This window comes from Cetorhinus maximus, chromosome 17, assembly GCF_964194155.1.
Source record: "Cetorhinus maximus chromosome 17, sCetMax3.hap1.1, whole genome shotgun sequence".
Lineage (NCBI taxonomy): Eukaryota > Metazoa > Chordata > Chondrichthyes > Lamniformes > Cetorhinidae > Cetorhinus > Cetorhinus maximus.
This window is the reverse complement of record NC_135895.1, coordinates 41,351,887-41,374,637: the sequence shown is the minus strand read 5'-3', so window position 1 is coordinate 41,374,637 and position 22,751 is coordinate 41,351,887. Positions and strand designations below refer to the sequence as shown.

The following is a 22,751-nucleotide window of genomic DNA, read 5'->3' as shown; positions in this document are numbered from 1 at the left end:
GGCTCTCATTTGCCCGCCAATCCACCATCTTGCTGCTTTATCACGCTGAGCGCCATATTTCAAGTCCAGCCACACACATATCTCTCAGTGCTTCCAGCCCATGACTGCTGCGCGGAAGACAGGATGGCCCCAAAAGGCAAAATGACTGCGGCCCCCAGGTTTACTGATGCGTCCGTTGAATGCCTTTTGGACACCGTGGAGGCCCGTCGTGATGTCCTCTACCTCTGCTCTGGCTGCAGGAGGGGCAGCGGCACCACCAATCCAGCATGGGAGGCGGTGGTCAGCGCCAATGCCCTACAAAAGAGGACAGCCACCCAGTGCCACTACAGGATGAATGGACTCATCTGTCCCGCCAGGGTAACTCACCCTTCTCATCACTATCAACTCACACACTCACAAACCCATCACACATCCGCAGAGATCTCAGACCTCAAGGGATAGCACTGCTAACTCTCACACACACCCTCACATCTCCATCAGGCTCATATCCTCTCGAGCTCGTGTCCTCATGATGTCCATGGCTCTGATCACCACACAAACATTCCACACAGCGCCATGCGTCCTGCCCACACTCTCTCCATCTGTTTCCGAGTTGGAGGAGTGTCGGAGGAGTCTGCTTGCTCTCTGATGAAGTGGTGCCCATGTGTGCATGTATGCAGGTCTCCATGGGGAGGATGGTGGACGCCATGGAGACCCTGGTCCAGCAGAACGTGAAGGTGTGTGCAGACCTGCGCCCCATCACGGGAGCCAAGGGTAAGCTCCTGCAGTGGCCACGCAAGAGGGAAATGGGGATCTCGACGTCCCTCCAGGTGCTTCTTCCCCTCAAGGAATCAGGCCAGGGCCCCCGGGCACCCGAAGGGAGGAGAAGCAGCAGCTGGATACCCCTGGGCCATCCACTCAGGAATCTCAAAGGCTGTCCGCTCTCTCCGAGTCCTCTTTGCCTGTGAGTCGCTGAACCTCATCCTTTGTCAGTGCAGTGGCCAACAAGTTATTTTGGAGGGAGAAGTGTGTGTGTGTGTCTGTGGGGCAGGACCTTTCAAAGCCTCATGCAAGCACTCTCCCACACACACGGATCCTTCACGTTTCACACTCATCTCAATGTCCTGAGCATTTTGAATGCTGCCTGCTGGGGTTCGCATTCAGTTTTCCATCTGAGCTGACCTACATCTCCACCCACCCAATGATCACCCTCCCATGCACCATCTGATCTCGCCCACCACGACTGTCCTTTCAAATTTTATTTGGACAGCATGGCCTGGATTCGCTTTTTCATCAGCTCCCCAGCCTTTTCCCTTCCCCCAGTCACCCATTTCCTCTCCCCCATCACAGTTGACTCCCCCGGCATCACCTTCCACCTCCCCTCCGTGACCTCCCAGCCACAACCCTTTTCCTTCGGGGATGTCCAGGTGAACATACGAACAAGGAGCAGGAGTAGGCCATTCAGTCCCTCGAGCTGCTCCGCCATTTAATAAGATCATGGCTGATCTGACAGTTACCTCAAATCCGAATCCCACCTACCCCCAATAACCCTTCACCCCCTCGCTTTCCAGGAATCTATCCACCTCTGCCTTAAAAATATTAAAATACTCTGTTTCCACCATCTTTTCAGGAAGAGAGTTCCAAAGACTCACGACCCTCTGAGAGAAAAACTTTTGCCTTATCTCAGCAATCTTTCCTCCCCCTGGACTCCCTCCCCTCTCCACACATTCATCTGGACACTCCCTTCCCCGCCCAGACCTTTCCCCACCCCCACAACCACTTCCCCCCCCTCTGATCCCTTCCCTCCAGCACCCCTTCTCCCATCCTGATCCCTTCCCCCACTTTGGACCTCTTCTCCCCGGAACCCCTTTATCTTTAAACAGTGACCCCTAGTTCCAGATTCTCCCACAAGAGGAAATATCCTCTCCACCCACCCTGTCAAGTCTCCCCAGGATCTTATACGTTCCCCTCTTTCCCGGAAATCCCACCCCCATCCACATTCACCTCCCCGACCTCCTCCTTCCCGCCTCCAGGGGCCATCTCTGCCTCCAAGTCCCCGCCAACCACCATCGCCGTCCCTTTCAACACTACTGTCGAACCCCCACTGTCCCACCATTCAACTCTGCCGCCTCACTCTGCCCCCGTCATTCTCACCGTTCCCTCATGCCCACCCTCAATTCGCTTGCCAGGAGGCAGTCATTGACCAATCAGACCCCTCCCTCGCAAGTTCACCTAGACATACCCCCCTCTGGATCCCTTCCCTCCCAGAACCAATTCCCCCTCCTCCTGATCCCTTCCCCCAGAACCCCTTACCCCCTTTGGAACCCCCCCCTCCAGACACTTCCCCCTGGAATGCCTTCCCCCCCAGGACCCCTTCCCCCCACAACCCAGTCCTCCCCAGAACCCCTTCTCCCCCGGAACCCTTTCACCCCCTTAGTCCTCCCCCTGGACTCCTTCCCCTCTCCGCACACCTTCCCCCCCTGAACTCCTTCCCTTACAACTTCCACCCCATTACACCTACCTTCCCAGTTTCCACCTTCTCCCCCATTACCCCCTCCTCCCCTCGTACTCCCTCCCTCTGCCAACCTCACCCACTGACATCTCCATCACCCCTCCAAACCTCACCGCCCCCCGAACACCTTCATTCTCCGCCAACCTCCTCCCCCAACACCTTCATTCCACCCCCAAACCTCACCACTACCCCCCGACATCTCTTTCTCTTCCAGTCGATCCTAGACCTTCCTCTCCGACTTCCTCGACCATCATCCGTTGTGAGTTTCCAACTTCCGTGAGCTGTTTCCCAGCAGAGCCACATCCACGAGAATCCACCCAGCCTGCCATGGATGTTCCTCCAGTGTGCCATTGCTCCAGCATCTTCTGCTCCTTGGGTGTCTGCGATGTGAGCAAGGGCCTGGCGGTCAGTCCCGACTTCTGCACGTCACAGTTGTCAAGGTGTGTTCTGCATCGGCGTGTTTTCCCGCCGGGAATGAGTCTGGCGGGCTGGCCTTACAATGATATGCTGACGTGTTATGACGAGGTTCCCGATGTCCAAAGACGGGGTATGTGGCCCGCCATCGATGGGCTGAGTGGACGATCGCAAACTGGTTTCATGACGTCATGAGGTCTTCTTGGTTGCTGCAGGTGGATTATAGCAGCCAGCAGGGTAGAGAACTGGTCTCCTCTTCTGGACCCCTTCCCCCAAAACTTGAAGGTCCTGATCAGAAAAGTATAAGGCAGCTGGACCCATTCATTCCAGAACTAATAAAAAAATTCTCATCTTGATTAGATTTCTGAGTACTGGGAAATTAAATATTTTCCCACTTTTGGCGTCTGTTGCCGATGTGAAATCAGGTCTAATCGGAGCAGATGGAGAATAAAACCCTCTTTTTCTTTCCCCACATTGGATCTGCGCATTAATGCATTATACTAATAAGCTTTTCACAAATTATATTTCCTAATAAAATATTTAGTAAAACAGCTGGGAAATGTTTCTTATATGTTTTGTTAAACCATGGAATCCAATATTAGATTTCTGTCATTAATCTTTAAATTGCTCATTTGGCGGCGTTATTGTCGTAAGAACCGATTTTATAGCAGCTATTAACAGAAAACAAAGGGGCAAATTGGATAAATGTGCTCATCAGATATGATTGTTCTGATACAGAAATTTTAATTGAAACATTGGCACTTTGCAACAGTGGCAATTACCTGTCGAGCTGTGACTTTGGATTGCTATTGCCAGATAAGTCATCTTAGAAGGTTAATGGCTGTTTTCCCATCACCTCAACAGGGGTTGAAGCCTTCTGATTTATCACTGTACAGCTGCAACGTAAGTGAAGAAACCACATATCATATTAGCAAAAGCATTTAAGTGGACTTGCAGTCGCTTTAGATATAAGGACAGAATTGAAATTGCTTTGATTCGTAGCTTGACACAGAGAATGCACTCAATGCCTATCTATTATAGAAATTCTCTGTAAAGCAGATGAAACGGTTGTCACTTCCCTTATCTCTGTTGGATTCTTTCCACAACAAATTGTCTTAATCACAATTATAGCTATAATTTGCAAACTGCAAAGCCATTTGGAGTCACATGATCAATTTTCAGTCATTGATGTTGAATTCAAATGAGAAGAATTGGAGAAAAAGTTGCTGTAGTAATGATATTCTGTCCCTCGGTGTCTTTAGCATGCTTTGTTACCATGTAACATTTAGTCAGTGTTCCAGTTAATCAAGTAGCAGGGCATTAGAATACTCCATAATATTTAGTGAAAAAGTGACTGACATTCCCTTTGGTTGGCTAATCAGTGGGACACAATGCTATCCTTTCTTCTCTGGGGCCTAGACCACCCTGGTAGGTGAAGATTCACCCTCTGCTGCCAATGTTGCTATATGAAATCAGTTTTGGCAGTCCTGAGTCATTCCCGATGAATATAGGCCTCCAGTTACAATTCTGCCCTGTTTGTCGCGCTAATTGGCTCTAAGCTGGCAACCTCACACTGGTGTGGAAACTAGAAATGTCACACTGCTGCAGTAGGGACAACTTTTCTTGGAACAGAATAATGAGAATCATACGTTCAAACCATGCTGTTCTACACCTGACCTAGAACTGCTTGATTCTGGCCCTTGAAGTGTTCCATTTTGCATCACTTCATATGTCCCTCACTTTAATAAGCACAAATTCATTAAATATCTTCTGGAAGAATTTAAAACTGCAAAATGTAATGATATGTCTATTGCAAATCCCTATTTATCTTTATTCCCAGATACTGCCCAGAGATAGATTTAGCCCGTGTGTAGCTATTCTATGAGTTCCAGTTCCTTTTTTTCATTAGGTGTGAATGTCATAAAGCAAACTTAATGTTCTCCTCAATAAAAACAGAAAGTTCTCAAAATACTTGGAAGGTCAGGCAGCATCTGAGGTGAGAGAAGCAGAGTTCATGGGTGCAATCATGTGCCTTCCCCCTGGCGGCCTCCCAGCGGCGGGGGGGGGTTCCTCATTCAGAGGCATTCAGTGCTTGGTCGAGACAACAGCGTCGGGAAGGAGGCCCACTGAAAGCTACCCCTCAACCCTGCTGATGACATCCCCCCCCCCCCCTCCTTCCACACGACCCTCCTCCTGCCATCACTCACCTGTGCCTAGGTCCCTCCTCAATCTTCGCATGTAGTCCTGGCAGCGGCCATCATCTCCGGGTGGAACTACCGAGTGCAGAACAGTTTCTGGCCTCTGATTTAGCCAGCAGCTCTCAGCAAGAGGGACTTCCGCCCTCGAGGTCCTGGATCCTAGGGAAGGCCAACCACTGGCCTGTTAAGTGCCTGAGTGGCACAAGATGCTGTGGACCTTTCCGAAAAGAGGAGACATGGGGCTCTCGCCAGACAGTGGCAGCAGTGCGTACCATCTACAAGGTGCACTGCTGCAACTCAGCAAGGCTCCTTCAACAGCACCTTCCAAACCCATGACAACTGCAACCTAGAAGGACAAGGGCAGCGGATGTATGGGGACACCACCACCTGCAAGTTCCCCTCCAAGCCACACACTATCCTGACTTGGAACTATATTGCTGTTCCTTCACTGTCACTGGGTCAAAATCCTGGAATTCCCTTTCTAACAGCACTGTGGGTGTACCTACACCACATGGCCTGCAGTGGTTCAAGAATGTGGCTTGCCACTGTTGCAATATGCCTTTAAGGGTTTAAGGATAGCAGCATGCCATCACTAGAAGGGAAGTGTATCATGTAATCCAGCCTCAGTTTCACTTTGGCCTGTGAGCAGAACACAGCCTACACTAAGCTGCTGATGTCATCAAGCTTTCTACTGTTGCATGAATGTTCTCATGTGCCTAGTGAAGACTAATGAACCCACAACGTGTTTACACAATCCCTTATGAGTGATTGGTGCCTTTATATCATTATTAAAACACAAAATGGTGTTCAGTGGTAGTAAACAGCATGGCAGCAAGATTAAGTACAGGCACGACATGGTGAACAGCCTTAGATCGTGCTACATGGCATGAGATCTCTCTCAATGTTTTGGTCAGACTGCAACGAGGTTGCAGCTTTGGAGAATGTTGAAATCGCAGCTTGGTGGCTGCAAAGAAAAGCTTTGAAGACACAGGCTGGGATAATGCTCAAACAAAGTGTTGGTAAGCAGATGGATCCTTCCTGATGAGATTGCAGTGCACAGCCTGTCAGTTCAGTGATAGCACTGGGTTAGCATGAGCCGAGAAAAGTGAGTGACCAGGGTATGGGCCGGATCGATGGTGAGCAAGGGAGAGTCCAATAACACAAAAAAACCCAAACAATACCATCATAAAATCGGGCTAGGGAAGGTTACAATTATAATGGGTGGCTTCAAGAGTTGCTGAACAATAAATTGAATAAAATAAGGATGAAAGTCAAAGGGATATTGTCAGAATGTCCCAAAAAAATCCCCAGTTTGAATTGGGATGCAGCTGACCTACTATTTGAATTCAAAATGTTTAAACAGCGTACAGAGCTATTGTTTCTTGATTCAGGTGTGTCTGAACCAAGCCATAAAAATTCAACTAGCAACTGGGAGTGAAGATCTACATAGGCTGAACACATCAGGATTAACAGAAGAAAAGCTAAAGGACCCCCAAAAGATATGGACTGCATTGGAAGACTGGTTGAGAATCAAATTAAACTTACACATTCATTGATTAGAGTTCATGTCAGCCTACAGAATCCATAGACCACTTCATCAACAGTTGCAAAGAAACGTACTTCTATTTTGCAGTCGCAGAGTTAGCAGACAGATTTGTTGAGTTAGTGATCGTATCCAATCCCATGGAAGCATTCCAGAAAGATCTGCCTGACAATCTTAAAACATATAGCGTCAAAGAGCTACTCAAGGACGGAAGTAAGTACGAAGCAACCCTTGCAGGTTGACAAAGCTTACAGATCCTAAGTACAACCCCGATTGTTGACACACTCACTAGAACACCCAAACCTAGCACGCCATATGGAAAGTGTGGTCTCCTGCATGCACCAAGGAAATGCCTGGCTTTCCAGCAGTTTGGCAAAACATGTGGCAGAGAGGGCCATTGGGAGTGGCAGAGCACTAGAACAAAGGCTGATGCAGCTACAAAGAGCCGTGCATAGATCCAAACAGACTGTGCACAAAGGGTACCTTCAAGCAATAAGAATGGCCCTCCAGTATCCCATGAGAAACATATACATGAGGTGACTGACAAACCAGAAAATGACGATGGTGTGCATGATGAGATGATGAGCGGTGAACACGTGTTTCGCACTATCAATCTCGTGGAGAACATAGATACCGTCCCACCATCTGAAGTGTTTGCCAAGATTCAAAGCTGATAACTACTCATAATTGGGCAAGATTGACATGGGCAAGTGCCAACACACTACCCCTGCGAATACTAAAAGACATGTATCCACAGACATGGAAGGTCATGACAAAACCTACTACTGCACAACTTTCAGTGTACCATGGTTCACTAATTTCATGTGCAGGAGCCATAGTCCTGGAGTGCAAGCATAATCAATTCTCCTGGGTGCCACAGCTGTTTTACATCGTGGAGACTAAAGGCCCAGTGATTGTAGGTTTACTGGAATGCCATTATCTTGCACTATTGACAATCCACAGAATCAGTCGGACCACATACAGCAGATCAACCTCAGAAACTACCCTATCAGCTCCGTTCACAACATAACATCATCAATATCCAGAATGTTTTGACAAAATTGGCAGTTTCAAGGGAGCTACAATGTTACGTTTGCAGGAGAATGCAAGTCCGTCAATTGGTCTGGTACATTGTGCGCAATGCAAATACCAGCAGCTACAAGAAGAAACAGTAAAAGATTCCACACTACAGAAACTGTGGAAACCATCATCAAAGGATGGCTTGATTCAATCCAGCATGTCCACTAACACGTGAGACCATTTTGAGCTTACCAGGACAAGCAAGGCATCTCCCAGATAGTCATTTTTAAAGGCAGGTAGGTCGTCATACCGCAATCTTTGTAACTTGATATTCTTCAACAACTTCATCGCTCACACATGGGCATAGATCGGACGAGAAGACTCACAAGAGAGATAGTCTCTTGGCTGGGTATGAACCCAGTTGAAGTCGTCGTCAAGAAGTACGAGGCATGTCAAGAGCATGTGCCAAGTCAGCACAAAGAACCATTGATTCCACATGAATGAAGTTCCTACCCATTCTTGGACCAAAACCACATCCAGCCTCTTTCACGTCCATGGAACTGACTTCATTGTTAACTACTTTACCATGTATCTGATTATTCGACAATTGCACAATCCATCAAGCACAACTAGTGTGCACACTCTAAGTGCTGTTTTCAATTTATTTGGTGTGCTTGAGAGATCATTATGGGTAATGGTCTGCCATTTCGGGATATGTGCGAGAAGTGGAGTATCAATCACACTAATTCTTCTCCTCATTACCCTAGATCTAATGGCCTAGTTGAACATATGGTGCGCATGGTGAAATCTCCAATTCTCAAATGTAGACAGACCAAGCAAAATCTACACTTGCCAACCAATCAGCACTCTCTTCACATACAGCATAAGTTGTTGTTTTCCCACTATATTGGCATTCTTGCAAAGTGTCCTGAAGAGTGCAAGACAAAAAGCTTCAACATGTCTCTTTTCTCTGCAATACAAACTCTACACATGGCAATGCCACATCGGAGAGTGACACCTTGGGTGCAACTATTCCATCATCAGCAGAGTTCATGTTTGGCAAACCAGTGTGTACCAATTTACCTACTCTCACCCATTCTACTCTCTCAAAAACTGGAGAGAAACTTTTAAAACTGCAGGAGAAGATAACCAAATGCATGATAAAAATACATAACTGAATTGTAGGTTTAGAGTTGGAACAACAAGTTCGCATCCAGGATCCCACAGGAAGTCCATGACAACCAGCCAAGGTGACAAGGATTCATTCAGAATCTAGGTCCTATGAAGTCATTACACACAGAGGGCAGAATTTTTCGCTGAGTGGGCGCGTGCGTGCCTGACCCGCTCGGCGGTACAATAACGAATGATGATGTTGTGCAAGCGTCCCAATATCGTTGCGCACTTGCGCGACGTTTCAGTTGGCAGGCGCGAGTGGGAGTCGGAACCACACCTGCCATCAATTACGAGGCTAGTGAAGGCCATTAAAAAGGCAAATAAGCTAGATTTTACATTGCCTGTGCGCTTTCACGCTTGTTGCATGGGCAAAACGGGCAGGCGGGCAGCTGACAATTTGCTAAACCTCATCCAAGGGCGGGTGGGATAAAGAGGGTACGCAAGATTGCTAGTGTGAATAGTGAGGAGTTTTGGAGATAGTTTGCTGCTGGTTGCTTATTGGTATTTGGCAGCCTCATCGCTGTTCAGGGCTTCATTGTTAGCATTTCAGGACTTATTGGTGTCTGCAAGGCCCCTGGAGGATTCAGACCATGTGGACCCTTCCAGGTATCAGACAGCCTTCCATTACCCTGGTAATGGGGATTGTGCTCTCCGCTGATGGCACCTACTCTGAGGAGGAAGAGAGGGACAGAAGGGAGAGGAGGCCAGGTGCCCCAATGCAGCTTCCAGGGGAGGGACCTGTGGGAGGAGAGGCATAGGCACAAGGTGGGGGGCAGGGGGGGCAGGGCCAACAGGAAGCCTAAGGTGGAAGAGACTGCAGAAGGCGCCACTATCCTGCTGCCAGGGTTAACAGGCGGGGATGCAGCTACCTCAATATGTCAGAGGTTCAATGCTGAATGAGGCTCCGCTTCTCCAGGAAGACCGTGACCTCCATTTGTCAGATGATTGAGCCTGAGATCAGCTCCGACTGTGTGGGTGGTCACCCCATGCCAGTGGCCCTGAAGGTCACAGTGGCCCAAACGTCTAAGCCGCCGGCTCTTTCCTGTAGTCAATGTAGGATCTGTGTAGGGTCTCCCAAACAACTGTCCACAGCTGCGTCAAGCTGATGATAGAAGCTCTGTTCAGGCCAGAACAGACATTTATTCTTTACCATATGGACGAGGCCAGCCAGGCTGAGTGAGCCAGAGACTTTGCAGCAGTTGCTGGATTCCCTTGCAGCCAGGCTGCAGTCGACTGCACTAATGTGGCCATCAAAGTGCCAACAGGTCAGCTGGGTGCATTTGTTAATAGGAAGGGATTCCACTCCATGAACGTGCGGATAGTGTATGGCCACAGGATGCAGATTCTGCAAGTCTGTGCAAGGTACCCAGGCAGCTCCCATGATGCTTACATCCTGACACAGTCCCAGGTGCTGAGGCTCTTCAGTGCTCCAGCCTGACTGGATGGATGGCTGCTGGGTGACAAGGGCTATCCCTTGAAAAGGTGGCTTCTGACGCCTCCCCACCACCCAAGAACAGAGGCAGAGCAGCGTTATAATAGGAGTCATGCCTCCACAAGGGCGGTGGTAGAGAGGACAATAGGTCTTCTCAAGATGCGCTTCCGATGCCTGGACCTTTCAGGGGGAGCACTACAATAACCCCCAGAGCGTGTGTCACTGATAGTGGTTACATGCTGCACCCTCCACAATCTGGCACTGGCAAGGGGGGACCCATTGGAGGAAGAGGATCTTAAGGCAGCTCCACAGGTCACAGAGGATGAATCCAGTAGTAATTCCTGAAGAGGAGCACAGTGAGGAGAACACTGAGGCGTGGAGCCAGACCTCAGTAACCTCCAGGGAAGCAGGAATATCCAGGACACCTTGATCCAACGCTCCTTCAGCTAGGCTGCTAAAGATCTGCTTCCACCTCATTCCAGGGCTACCTCCTCCATCCCGGATGTCTGAATTGACCCTTTCATTTGAACCTAAAGTCCACTCAATGCCTGTGCAATAAAGTATAAAGTCACTCACGTCCAGTATTACATCTTGGTGTACCCTGCACTAGAGAAAAAAAAAGGTGAAGCATACTCAGGCCAGCAGAACAAAAGCAAATTTAATGTTATTGTCCATTGAATGCCTAATGACATGACCATTACTGGTGTTGACGTCCACGCTAGCAGACATATAAACCAAACATAAATGAACAGAAAATCACCCGTGAACTGTCCATCTTGTGCTCATGGTGTCTTTAACTTACATTTCCGACTGCCACGTCTTGGTGCCCCCTCCCTCCTCCCTACTGGCACCGGCATTGGAGACAGCCTGCTGACTGTGATGTCTTGTTGGCCTTGATGATCTTGGTGGTCGTCCTCTGGCCAGTGGAGCCTGTGCTGGCCCCGTCTGGAAGCGAGTGGCCAGTGCCATGGCTGGGATCTCCCCAGTTGCCGCAGTCTCATCAGATGCCACAGTCACTAGCAGAGGGGTGGAGGAGCTGTTACCGTCATCCAGAGCGCCCTGAGAGGAGCCTGCAGAGACGACAGGCAGCTCCTGTGTCAACGTGAGATTGATCTGGACCTCCCTGCTCACCATTGATGGACAGGCACCCAGCTGGGATATCTGAGGTCATTGCCTGTGTGAGGGCTTGCAAGTCCGAGTGCAACCCCAGGAACCCCTGATTCTGTTCCTGGAACTGCTTGTCCATGAGACTCACCACTCTCTCAATGGAGGAGGCAGTGTGCTGGGCCATGATGGTCTGTGCAGTGCTCATGCTCTGCATGGACTCCACAACAGAGTCCCTGGCACGTAGATCCTCATGGATTTCTGCCAGATCCTTCTGCACATCCCACTAGACATCCAGCATCTGCCACCTAATGGACAACTCCAGAGGCTCATCATCTGCCTTCAACTCAGCATCGCCCTGGTCTCCAGCAGATCTCCAACTGCCGGCGCCCTGGGCACTCTCTGTCTCCGCCTGCACCTCAAGCGAGTGTGGTGCCCTCATCAATGTACACCGACATTCTAGCCACTGATTTAATGCCCACCAAGGTACTGGTATTTGCACTGGTGCCTGGTTCAGAGAACAGTTGTGATACAGGTGCAAATGAACCCCGGTAGTCCTCTGGCATCAGGGGTGGCCCTTTGGGGTCCAGAGAGCAAGTGCATGCTGGCGAATCTAAGGGAGAACAAGGACATGTCATTAGTTAAAGTCATAACACTGTCACTGTGCATGCCAGGCACACGGGTGGAGACAATAGAGGTCTGCATCATGGTGCCATCATCTTTCAATGATCAATGGGGACTCCATGTTTGAGGCTCCGATCGATGAAGAGACTACACTAGAATGGTTGCACAACCCGAAACTCTCACCTCTGTGCACTGCACAGGCACTCCAACCTCTCCACGCCCGCTTGCACGGGGAGCATGCCGGCTCTCCAGCTCTAGGGCGTCCTGCTCAAATCTGGTGAGCAGCAGCAGCAGTTTGGGCGGGCCTCTGCCTGCACATGCCCTCTCTGATTGGTTAAGGCTTGTCTTCTCCTGAAAGGACAGAGGAGCATTGATTAGCCTACTCTCTACCTGCAGCGCCGTTGCAGCCTGGCCAACCCCAGCTGAGGAACACCTTGCAGGGCACATCCGAGTTGCAGCCCTCAAGCTGCAAGGAACTCAGTCCAAGCAACCAGGGCTCACCCACTTGGCCAGCTCTGGCATCATTAACAATTGGCACTCAGACTCTAGCACCCCTGAGCTCCACAAAGGGATGGCCACACCTTAACACTTCTGCACACTGACCCATGCCAACACGGCATTCACCCTTCCTGAGCGCAGCCCTTCCCGACCAGTCTGGAGCCGTGTTTCATGCTGGGCCGGCCTGAATTGATGAATTGCTGAACTGAAAATTCTGCCCAAAAGCACAACGGTGAGGCGTGACAGAGGACAAATCAGATCCATTCCAGCCCCTCAACCACTGTACAGTCCTATTGCATTGAGGACTAGATTCCAAATGCAACCAGGGCCAGAATTTTCAGCTTAGCGGGCGGGCATGATTGGCAGGCCCGGGATTGGCCGGGAAACGGGAACCTGACCGCGATTGGCCCCCTACTGCAATTTCACGCTAGCTGGCCAATTAACGGCCAGCCAGCATGAAACATGCGCTGAAAAGCTCAGCGCTGCCGGGGTGGGGGCAGGAAGAAGGCGGGCGATGATGTCAACGCAGGTGCGGGTGAGGCAGAGAGCAGCCTCGAGGGGCTGCAGACTTAAAACAGCAAAAATAAAGGTTTCAAAAGCTGAACAAAAGTGCCCATGCATCATCATCAGTCACCTGAACATTTAGCTAATGAAAATGCTGTCCATAGAAATTTATTTATGTTTTATTTCATCTCAGAAATCTCATCCCGCCCGTGGATGAGGTTTGTTGAAAAATGCAAAGGCCACCTGGCTGTTTCACCCATGCACCAACCGTAAGGTTGGACGGGCTACGTAAAATAACAGACAGTTGTGCCATTAATAGGCTTAATTGCCTTCTTAACAGCCGGGAGGAGCGCTTCTGACTTTTGCGCGTGCGCGCGCCAACCGAAATATCTTGTACGATTTCACGCCCGATCGGGTGGGGTGCACACCCTCTGAATCAGCGTAGAATTCAGCCCCAGGAATAACATCCAAGAGTGACAACCCCACAGGTCACTGCGAGCAATTAAAGAAACTTCCAGGCAAGGTTACCATGATAAGATCTGGGTGTACCAGCAGATTACCTTTACGCTTTGGATGCTCATAGATTCACCAGTCCTATACACTTATATAATGGTAACTAAACATGGACATGTATTGTAAATAGTTATACTTCTCTGGAAGGGGGAAATGTATCTTTAAAAAAAAAGAGGGACATTGTACTATGCCTTTAAGGGTAGCAGCATGCTATCACTAGAAGACAAGAGTGTCATTTGATCCAGCCTCAGTTTCACTTTGGCCTGTGAGCAGAACACAGCACACGTGTGCTGCTGGTGTCTTTCTACTGTTGTATAAATATTTTCATGTGCCTAGTCTAAATAAAGAAACCCACAATGTGTTTACTCAATCCCTTATGACTGATTGGTGCCTTTATATCATTATAAATATACGACAACCACCACCTTCTCAAGAGCAATTAGGGATTGGGCAATAAACGCTGGCATTGCCAGTGACAACCACATCCCATGAAAGAATCTTCAGCTGGCGGCCGAGACTCCAGTCACCTCCGAAAGATTCTACCCAATGTTCCAGGTCGATGACCTTTCATCAGCTCTCTTAGTTGCATGTTTGAAGCATGACTGGATATCATTTCAAGTAGCTAAATCCAAAGTAATTGATTTGCATTTTCCAATCAGCCCGAGTGATCATCTCAATTAACGCGCTCTTGTGTCATAGTGGCCCCTGCTTCCACATTAAAATTAAACAGTTTCTTTATAAAAGAATTAAATACTCTTGGTCGTCCTCTGATGATACCCTGTATGCATTTTACTGAAATAAGACTTCAAAGATGTTGAAGTTCCTATAAATTAATGCATTTTCTAGTAAATAGGTTATATGCAGTTGGCCAGTGACGATAATATGAAAGAATCCTCACTAGTGATTGACGTGTGACAAATCTTTTTTGAGTCTGTCATGCAAATTGCTGACGTTGGAGCAACGTGGTTCTAATTATTATTCACCTTTAACCTAAAACTTACGTAAAACTTATGACAGATTTAAGACCTTACTAGTTCTCTCCTGCAGGAGGAAAAGGTGATTTATGTCCCACAATCCCCATTTTTAAAAAAAACGTTTTATTTCCCTTCTGCTTTTAATTTTGCGCACTGCAACATGTCTTATTCTCTTTGCGCTTCTCAAAACTGATAGAGACTTCTTGGCACGCTAGTCAACAGCAACATTTGCTCTGATGATGCGTGCATCTTTTTCTCAGTAGACTACCGCACACTTTTTTAAATCAGTTTTTAAAAGATAAGTTCTGCCACTGAGCATGATCTTTGCTCACTCGATTGACTTAACAGGTTCGATCTTCATTTGTGTGAGTCACCCATGCAACGGGCACTAAAATTGATACCTAAAGAACAGGAACAGATTCTAGAAATGAACCTCTGTCATTGTACCAAGGTCAAGCCCACAGATGTGTCTAGGATCCCGATGTTACCCCTCCTTGTCCTTTTCAGCCTTTCTGCAGCATTTTATCTGGTTGATGCACACCTCTTCCTCCATCTTCTTTCTCCAGCATTCAACTCCAGTATTTAATGAAGCGACGGAGCTTTCGCCCGCCAGCCGGAGAACCGACAAGAGCCCCACGTCGCCTCCTTTAGGGAAAGCCCGCCACATTAGCTGGGCAGGAGCAAACCTTCCCTGGTATCAAGGACCGTGGGAGTGGAAGCTCTGCCTGCTGAGTGCTGCCGGCTAATCAGAGCCAGCAGCTCTATTGAACGGCGGTGTCACCGACAAGGCGATGGCTGCTGCTGGTACTAAAAAAGAATATTGTTGCTGGATCCCAGGCCATTGGTGAGTGATAGTGGGAGGGGGTCGTGGAGAAGCCATGCCAACAGCAGGGCAGGGGTTGGCTCTCAGCACCACCACCCTCCCACCCCCTGCCTTCCCGATGCCAGGTCCCTTGATTGGAAACTTAAGTGCCTTTGAACAAGGCCTCACCTCCCTCCCCACACCCAACCGCAACCAATCCCGCACCGGTTTTCTTGTCATGTTCCTTGCATGGCAAGACCTCACCTGTCATTGGGTTCAAGCCAGCAGAGGTGGGGTGAGGCCCTTATATGGGCATTGATAGCATGACTAGTTAAAGCACTTAATAAAACTACGCATAGTAGTTGAGTGGTATTTCTAAATTTGTAACCTAATTAGTGAAATCAAACACAATAAAGATGGCAGGGCAGGTGATGCAGCTGCAGTGTGTGGGAGCTGGCGGACAGCGGTGTGACCCACGGCAACCGCATCTGCACTGTTTCAGCAGCTCGAGGAAGTTAGGCTCCAAATTGATGAGCTGGAGTCTGAACTTTGGACACTGTGATACATCAGGGAGGGAGACTAATTAGGTCCCTGGTCAGGGACAGAAGAGTATGACTGCGAATGAGGCAGGTATAGGGACTCAGACAATCACAGTGGAGAGCCCTAACCCCTGCAATTTTCCAACAGGTTCGAGGCTCTTGCAGCTTGTGTGGTTGAGAGGAGGGACTGCATTGCAGATTAGAAAACTGACCATGGCACTGTGGTGCAGGGAGCCGTTCAAGTCAGGGGCGGGGTGGGTGGTGAAAGGAATGTAGCTGTAGTCAGGAACAATATAGTTAGGAGAATGGATATTATACTCTGCAGCCAAGAGCGTGAGTCCCGAAGCCCGGTGCCAGAGTTAAGGACATTCCCTCCGGGCATAAGAGAAACATGGAGTGGGAGGTAAGTTTCTGTAGTCAACATGAGTACCAACGACATAGGTAGGACTAAAAAGGAGGTTTTGTTGAGGGAGCATGAGCAACTAGGGGCTAATTTAAAAAACAACCTCAAAGGTAATGATCTCTGGATTACTATCTGACTCTCAAGCAAATTGGAAAGGGGGTAAATAAGATCAGAGAGTTGAATGCATGGCTGAGAGATTCATGTAGGAGAATGAGTTTTAATTCATGTGGCATTGTTACCAGTACAGTGGAAAGAGGGAGCTCTCCACTCATACTTACTTGATATAAGGAGATTAAAGGTGGTATTAGATTAAGAAGAAGATTAAAGGTGGTATTAGATTAAGAAGAAGCTTATAGTATTGCAAAGAATAGTATTAAGTCCGAGAATTTGGGAGTGTTTTAGAAACCAGCAAAGGGCCACCAAAATGTTGATTAAAAAGGTGAAAAAATCAATTGAGAGTAAACTAGCCAATAAACTAGTATATAAAAAGGAAGAGAGTAGTTAAAGCAGATGTTGATCCCTTAGAAGGGGAGTCAGGCGGAATTACCATGGTGAATGAGGAAATGGCAGAGACATTGAACAAATATTTTCTGTAATTCTTCACAATAGAAGACACAAGTTACATACCAGAAATAGAGGGTAACACAGGGACTAATAAGAGTAAGTGAATTAAGACAATTAATATCAGCAGAGAAATTCAAGGGACTAAAATCCAGGACATGATGGTCTACACTCTAGGCTTCTAAGGGAGATAGCTGCAGAGACAGTGCATGCGATGACTATCATGTTCCAAAATTCCCTAGGGCAGAATATTGCACTCGTCTGGTGAGCATGGGCCCGACTTGAACGAGCGTAAAATGACGCACGATGATGTCAGGACGTTCGTCCAACGCGCTCTCGTGTGATATTTTGGTCGGCGGGAGCGTGTGAGAGTCAGCAGCGCGCCTGCCGACAATTAAGCAGCCTATTAAGGCCCTTAGTGAACTAATTGATCAAAATTTTTCACTGCCTATCCAGCTGTTTGGTTGACGGGCAGGAAAAACGGCCATGGGTGGTATGAGGTTTTGACCCGTGATTAAAAAATTAAGAATTTTTTGCGCTCATCTGTAATATGTCCCTCCTCATATGACAGAGTCACATGAGGGGACATTTTTTTTAACATTTTTAAATTCTTCATTTTTATTTGGAAAATACTCAGCCCCCTGAGGCTGCTTTTACTGCCCACGCCTGCCCGCATGCGCGAACTTCTGCACTCGCCTTCCTCCCCGACCACCCCCCCCCACCACCACACAGGCAGCATGCGATTCACGCTGGCTGTTAATTGGCCCAATCGTGGCCGCTTCTGCTAGCTCGCTCAACGACCGGAAAATCCTGGTCCTAGATTCTGGAACAGTATCAGCAGATTGGAAGTTAGCAAATGTAACACTGTTATTCAAGAAAACAGGGAAAGAGAAAACGGGGAACTATAGGCCTGACATCAGTCATTGGGGAAGTGCTGGAAACTAATATTAAGTAAGTATTAACCATGCACTTAGAAAAGTATACTATATAATTATAACAAGTTAACATGGTTTTATGAAAGGGAAATCCTATTTTACAAATCTTTTGAGTTTTTTGAGAACTTAACTAATAGGGTGGATAAAGGGTAGCCAGTAAATGTAGTATACTTGGATTTCAAAAAGGCATTCGCTACACAAAAGTTTAATACACAAGATAAGGGCTCATGGAGTTGGAGATGATATATTAGCACAGACAGAGGATTGGTTCATGGACAGGAAGCAGGGATAAATGGGGCTTTATCCAAGTTGGCAGGTTGTGACTAGTGGAATGCCGCAAGGATCAGTGCTGGGGCCTCAGCTATTTAATATCTATATTAAGGACTTAGACAAAGAGACAGAGAGTAATGATTTAAGATTGCTGGCAATATAAAGCAAGGTGGGAATGTGAGCTGTGAGGAGGACAGAAAGAGGCTGCAAGTGAGGTAGACAGGTTAAGTGAGTGGGCAACAACATGGCAAATGGAGTATATGGTGCGGAAATGTGAAGTTATTCACTTTGGTCATAACAGAAAAGCAGAATTTTTTTTGAAAATCATGAAACTTGTAAATGTTGATGCTCAGAGAAACTTGAGTGTAATCATGCAAGGAATGCAAAAATTTAGCATGCAATTGGGAAAGCAAATGGCATTTAGGCCTTTATGGCAAGGGGATTGGAGTACAGAATAAAAAAATCTTGCTGTAATTGTACAGGGTATTGGTGAGATCCCACCTGATATTCTGCATGAAATTTTGGTCTCCATATTTAAGGAAGGATATACTTGCATTGGACGAAGTACAGCGAAGGTTCATTAGGTTAGTCCCTGGGGTGAGAGGTGGAGGAAATTGAGCCTATATTCTCTGCAGTTTAGAAGAACGAGTGGCGATCTCATTGAAACATTGAAGATTATGAACGGGCTTGACAGGGTTGATACTGAGACGTTGTTTCCGCAGACTGGAGTATCAAGAACAACGGGACACAGGCACTGGATAACGGGCCAATTATATAGGACTGAGATGAGGAGAAATTTCTGCACTCAAAGGGTTGTGAATCTTTGGAATTCTCTACCACAGAGCGTTGTGGATGCTCCAGTATTGAATATATTTAAGGCTGAGATAGGCAGATTTTTGGTCTCAGGGAATCATGAGACATGGGAAGTGGGCAAGAAAGTGGGGTTGAAGCCCAAGATCAACCATGACCATATTGAATGGTGGAGCAGGCTCAGCGGGCCATATGGTCTTCTCCTCTTCCTACTACTTACATTCTTATCTTCTTAATCATTTAAACACCATTCGGGAGAACCACTCATGGAAATTAAACCCCTTTCTTTCACATTGGTATTATTTTTGTAAACCTTGTTATAATTGGATGTTTTGGAATACTAGTTTGGCTTATCCCTAATGCTAGCATTCTACCCTGCAGATCTGTAATGAGATAAACCCAGATCTTCCGGTGTCCGACTCGACCTGACTAGCCCCCACCACCTGACTCCCCCTCTGATGAGACCTGACTAGCCCTCGACCCAACGTAATTACCGCCCCCCCCAACCCAAACTAAACAGACCTGATTCCCCCAATGACCCACTCCACCAACCGCGTCCCCCCCTGCAACCACCTATACCCTCCCACCCGACCCGACCCGCTCTCAATCCAACAACACCTCCCGACCCACCTCATGTACCTCACTCAGTTGCAACCCTACCCACCTGCCAATCCTACCCCAGTACCTATTTATGCCACCACCCTACCCCCTTACCCACTTTATCCCCTCACCCGCCCTATAACTTACCCACTTACTTTGACCATCTTACCCCCTCACCCACCCTACTCCCTTGCCCACCCTACCCCCTCACCCACTCAACCCCCTTAGCCACCTACTCCCTTAACCACTTACCTTACCCACCCCATCCCACTCTTCCCCCTCACCCACCCTAACCCCTTACCCACTTACCTTACACACTTACCTTCTCTCCACAGCCATTTCCAAAGCAGCTTTGGGACATTTAAATTCTTGACTTACCAGAATACAGCAGCTAGTGCTATAAAAAGGGGGTGTGGCTTCGGTGACAATACTCTGCGCTGCTTCCCACGAGATTTGCTGCACTCAATCATTTGTGAGCTACCCTCCAGAGAAAGATCGCTCAGAAAAATTGGAGGAAGGTAAATGCACATATTTTTGTCTGATCAGGGGTTGGAAATAAGGGGCAGAATTTTTAGGTTGGCAGGCGGGCGCACACCCGACCCAGTCGGAGGCGAAATTACAAGGGATGACGTCAGGTCAGCGTCCTGCTCTCGCGCGATATTGCGGTCGGCAGGCACACCCGAAAGTCCAAAGCGCACCCACCAACAGTTGAGAGGCCAACTAAGGTCATAAAAGTTGTAATTGCCTCTGATTTTTCATGGTCTGTCCAACCTTACAGTTGGCGGACAGGAGAATTGGCCAGGCAGGCTTTGCATTTTTCATGAGGCTGGGATGAGGTTTCCGTTGTTAAAGAAAAAGAAAAATGTATGGACATATCATGTATATGTTCAGCTGACTGATTGTGATGCACAGACATTTTTTTTCCAGATTTAAAAAACTTTATCTATTGGTTTTAAAGTCTTCAGCTCCCTGAAGTAGCTCTCTGTGTTCAGGGAACTTTCCTCCAGGAGTTGCCTGCACCCGTGCTTATGTCAGCGCCCGCCCTCCTCCTGCCGCCACCCTGGCAGCACTGAGTATTTCAGAGCGCACTTCCTGCTGGCCGTTAATTGGCCAGCCAGCGTGAAATCGCAGTCGGGGGCCGATTGTGGGCGGAGGTCCGCCCGCCAATCATGCCCGCACGCCCGACCTAAAAATCCTGCCCAGGGTTTCTGATTCTGATCGGAAGAGCTGGGCCATAGAGACTTCTGAGAATCAGGGACTGCAGCGAACATGGCCCCACTGAATAAGTTAAAGAAAACGATTAAATCTAGACCATTTACACAGGCCTATAAATGCAACACGGCTGGGTATGACTGAACTGCTTTTTCTCAGATAGGACTTCACTGATAAAAATATTGGGCTTTGCAAAAACTGTACAAATTTTAAATGAACATTTTAATGCTTTAGACTTCGCAAGGGGCAGGCTGATGTACACCTTAGTATTGAAAATTAATTTTTCCCTTGCTAGTGTAGCATTTATATTTGTGTAACAGACTAAACAAGCAGATAAGGTACAAAAAGGTATAAAGGTCAGGGCCAGTGGAGGACACAAAGTTGCTTGGTGCAGTCATACAGAGTTCTGGGTGTTCATCCTGGGAAATTACAAGAGATAAGAAATGAGGATAGCAACAACAACAACATGAATTTACATCGTGTATTTAATGCAGAAAAATGTCCCAAGGTGCTTTATAGAGCAGAGGCGGAGAAAAATGAACAGAGCTAAAGAAAGAGATATTAGATTGAGGGAAGCTTGTTCAAAGAGATGGGTTTTAAGGAGGAGAGAGAGATGGAGAGGCAGACGGATTTAGGGAAGGAATTTCAGAGCTTAGGGCTAAGATTGGTAAAGGCTTGACGGCCAATGGTGGAGTCAAGGGGAAATGCAAAAGAGACCAAGTTGAGGGAATAGAGAAAATATTTTTTGTGTTAAAAATATATTAGGGCAACATTTTCCCCCCCATTGTGGGGGATGTGCGGGAATGGACGTGGGAAGGTGGGTTCCCGTTTGGCGCCCCCGGTTGGGAGGGTGGGGGCGTGCCGTCATTTTACATGGGTGGGTGATTTAAGGCCCGCCCAGCATGACATCCACCAGGAAGCACCATGTGCGCCTTGTGCGGGCGGGGAGGGATTCCCTGAGCCGGGAGTGCACTCTTTCACACATGCACATGAAAGAGCGCACAAATCTCCCTGAGGCAAAGCACTGCCTCAGGGAGATCGGCTCAGATTTGAAACTTCAAATAAAGATGAGAGAAAAATTTTGCTGCCATGGCCCCTCATGTGACACTGTGGATGAGTTGGGACATGTCCATAACTTTTATTTTGAAATATTCTGAGATTTTTTAATCACTCATGAAACCTCATCCTGCCCGTAAATGAGGTTTCATGCTTTCTCAGAAGCCCGCCAGGTCTCCCAAGTCCAATAATGGTTTCAGTTAGTTTTTTAATGGCCTTAATAGGCTGTTGACAGGTTGGCGGGTGCACAGCTGAGTCAGCTGTACGCCCGCTGACCTGAGAATATAAATGATGCGGGGTGACATTGGGACGCACGCCTGACATTACCCCGCGTCATTTTACGTGTCGGCGAGTGGATCCTGCCCCTGCTCGCTGAACAGAAGATTCTGCACTTAAAGATGTTGAAATATAACTAATTAGTATGAATTCTCACGCTGCTGTAAACTCAAGGTCATAACTAGTTCATGGAGAACAATTAATATTAGCCTTCAACAATTACTTCATTCCAAATTAAGCAAAACATTATGGATGAAACTTAATTGTCATTAAATCTCGATAATAAAATACAAACTATAATCGTTTGGGAATATTAGATCTAAAATGCTTTTTGCTCCTTCACAAAACATCTGTAGAATAGCTTTTGCAGAACTCAGCACTGCCAAATTAAAATTTACTGCTGATGGTTATAGCCAAGTATATTATGTTGTCCTATAATCCTCTGGGTATCCCCAAGGACATAGTTGGAATAGATAAATTTAGTTAAGCACTACTTCCAACATCTGGTTCAGATATATATAGTGCTGTGACCTGCATTGATTAACTAGCATCCTTCAATAGGTAGTCTTCTGATATACAGTATATTATTTCTTTGATGTATTTGTTTCCTTATTTTGATCTCAGGAATAAGAAACACCAGAAAGCTGGTTTGCTGACAGATTCAGAGTTAACATAATGCTGAAGTACGGACTTTATTTAAGGATATGGTGACAAACCACCTATTGTCATCAAAGCAGGATTTCTTCAAATAGTTCTATATGTTGAGCAACCAATACAGTTAAATTACCTGTTGTTCTAG

At 47.5% G+C, this 22,751-nt stretch overlaps 1 protein-coding gene across 2 annotated transcripts in view; it reads left to right on the top strand.

Moving 5' to 3' along the window:
- The window catches only part of pik3r3b (phosphoinositide-3-kinase, regulatory subunit 3b (gamma)), a 614,009-nt gene that overhangs the window by 69,655 nt on the left and 521,603 nt on the right, over nt 1-22,751 (top strand). The window lies entirely within an intron of this gene.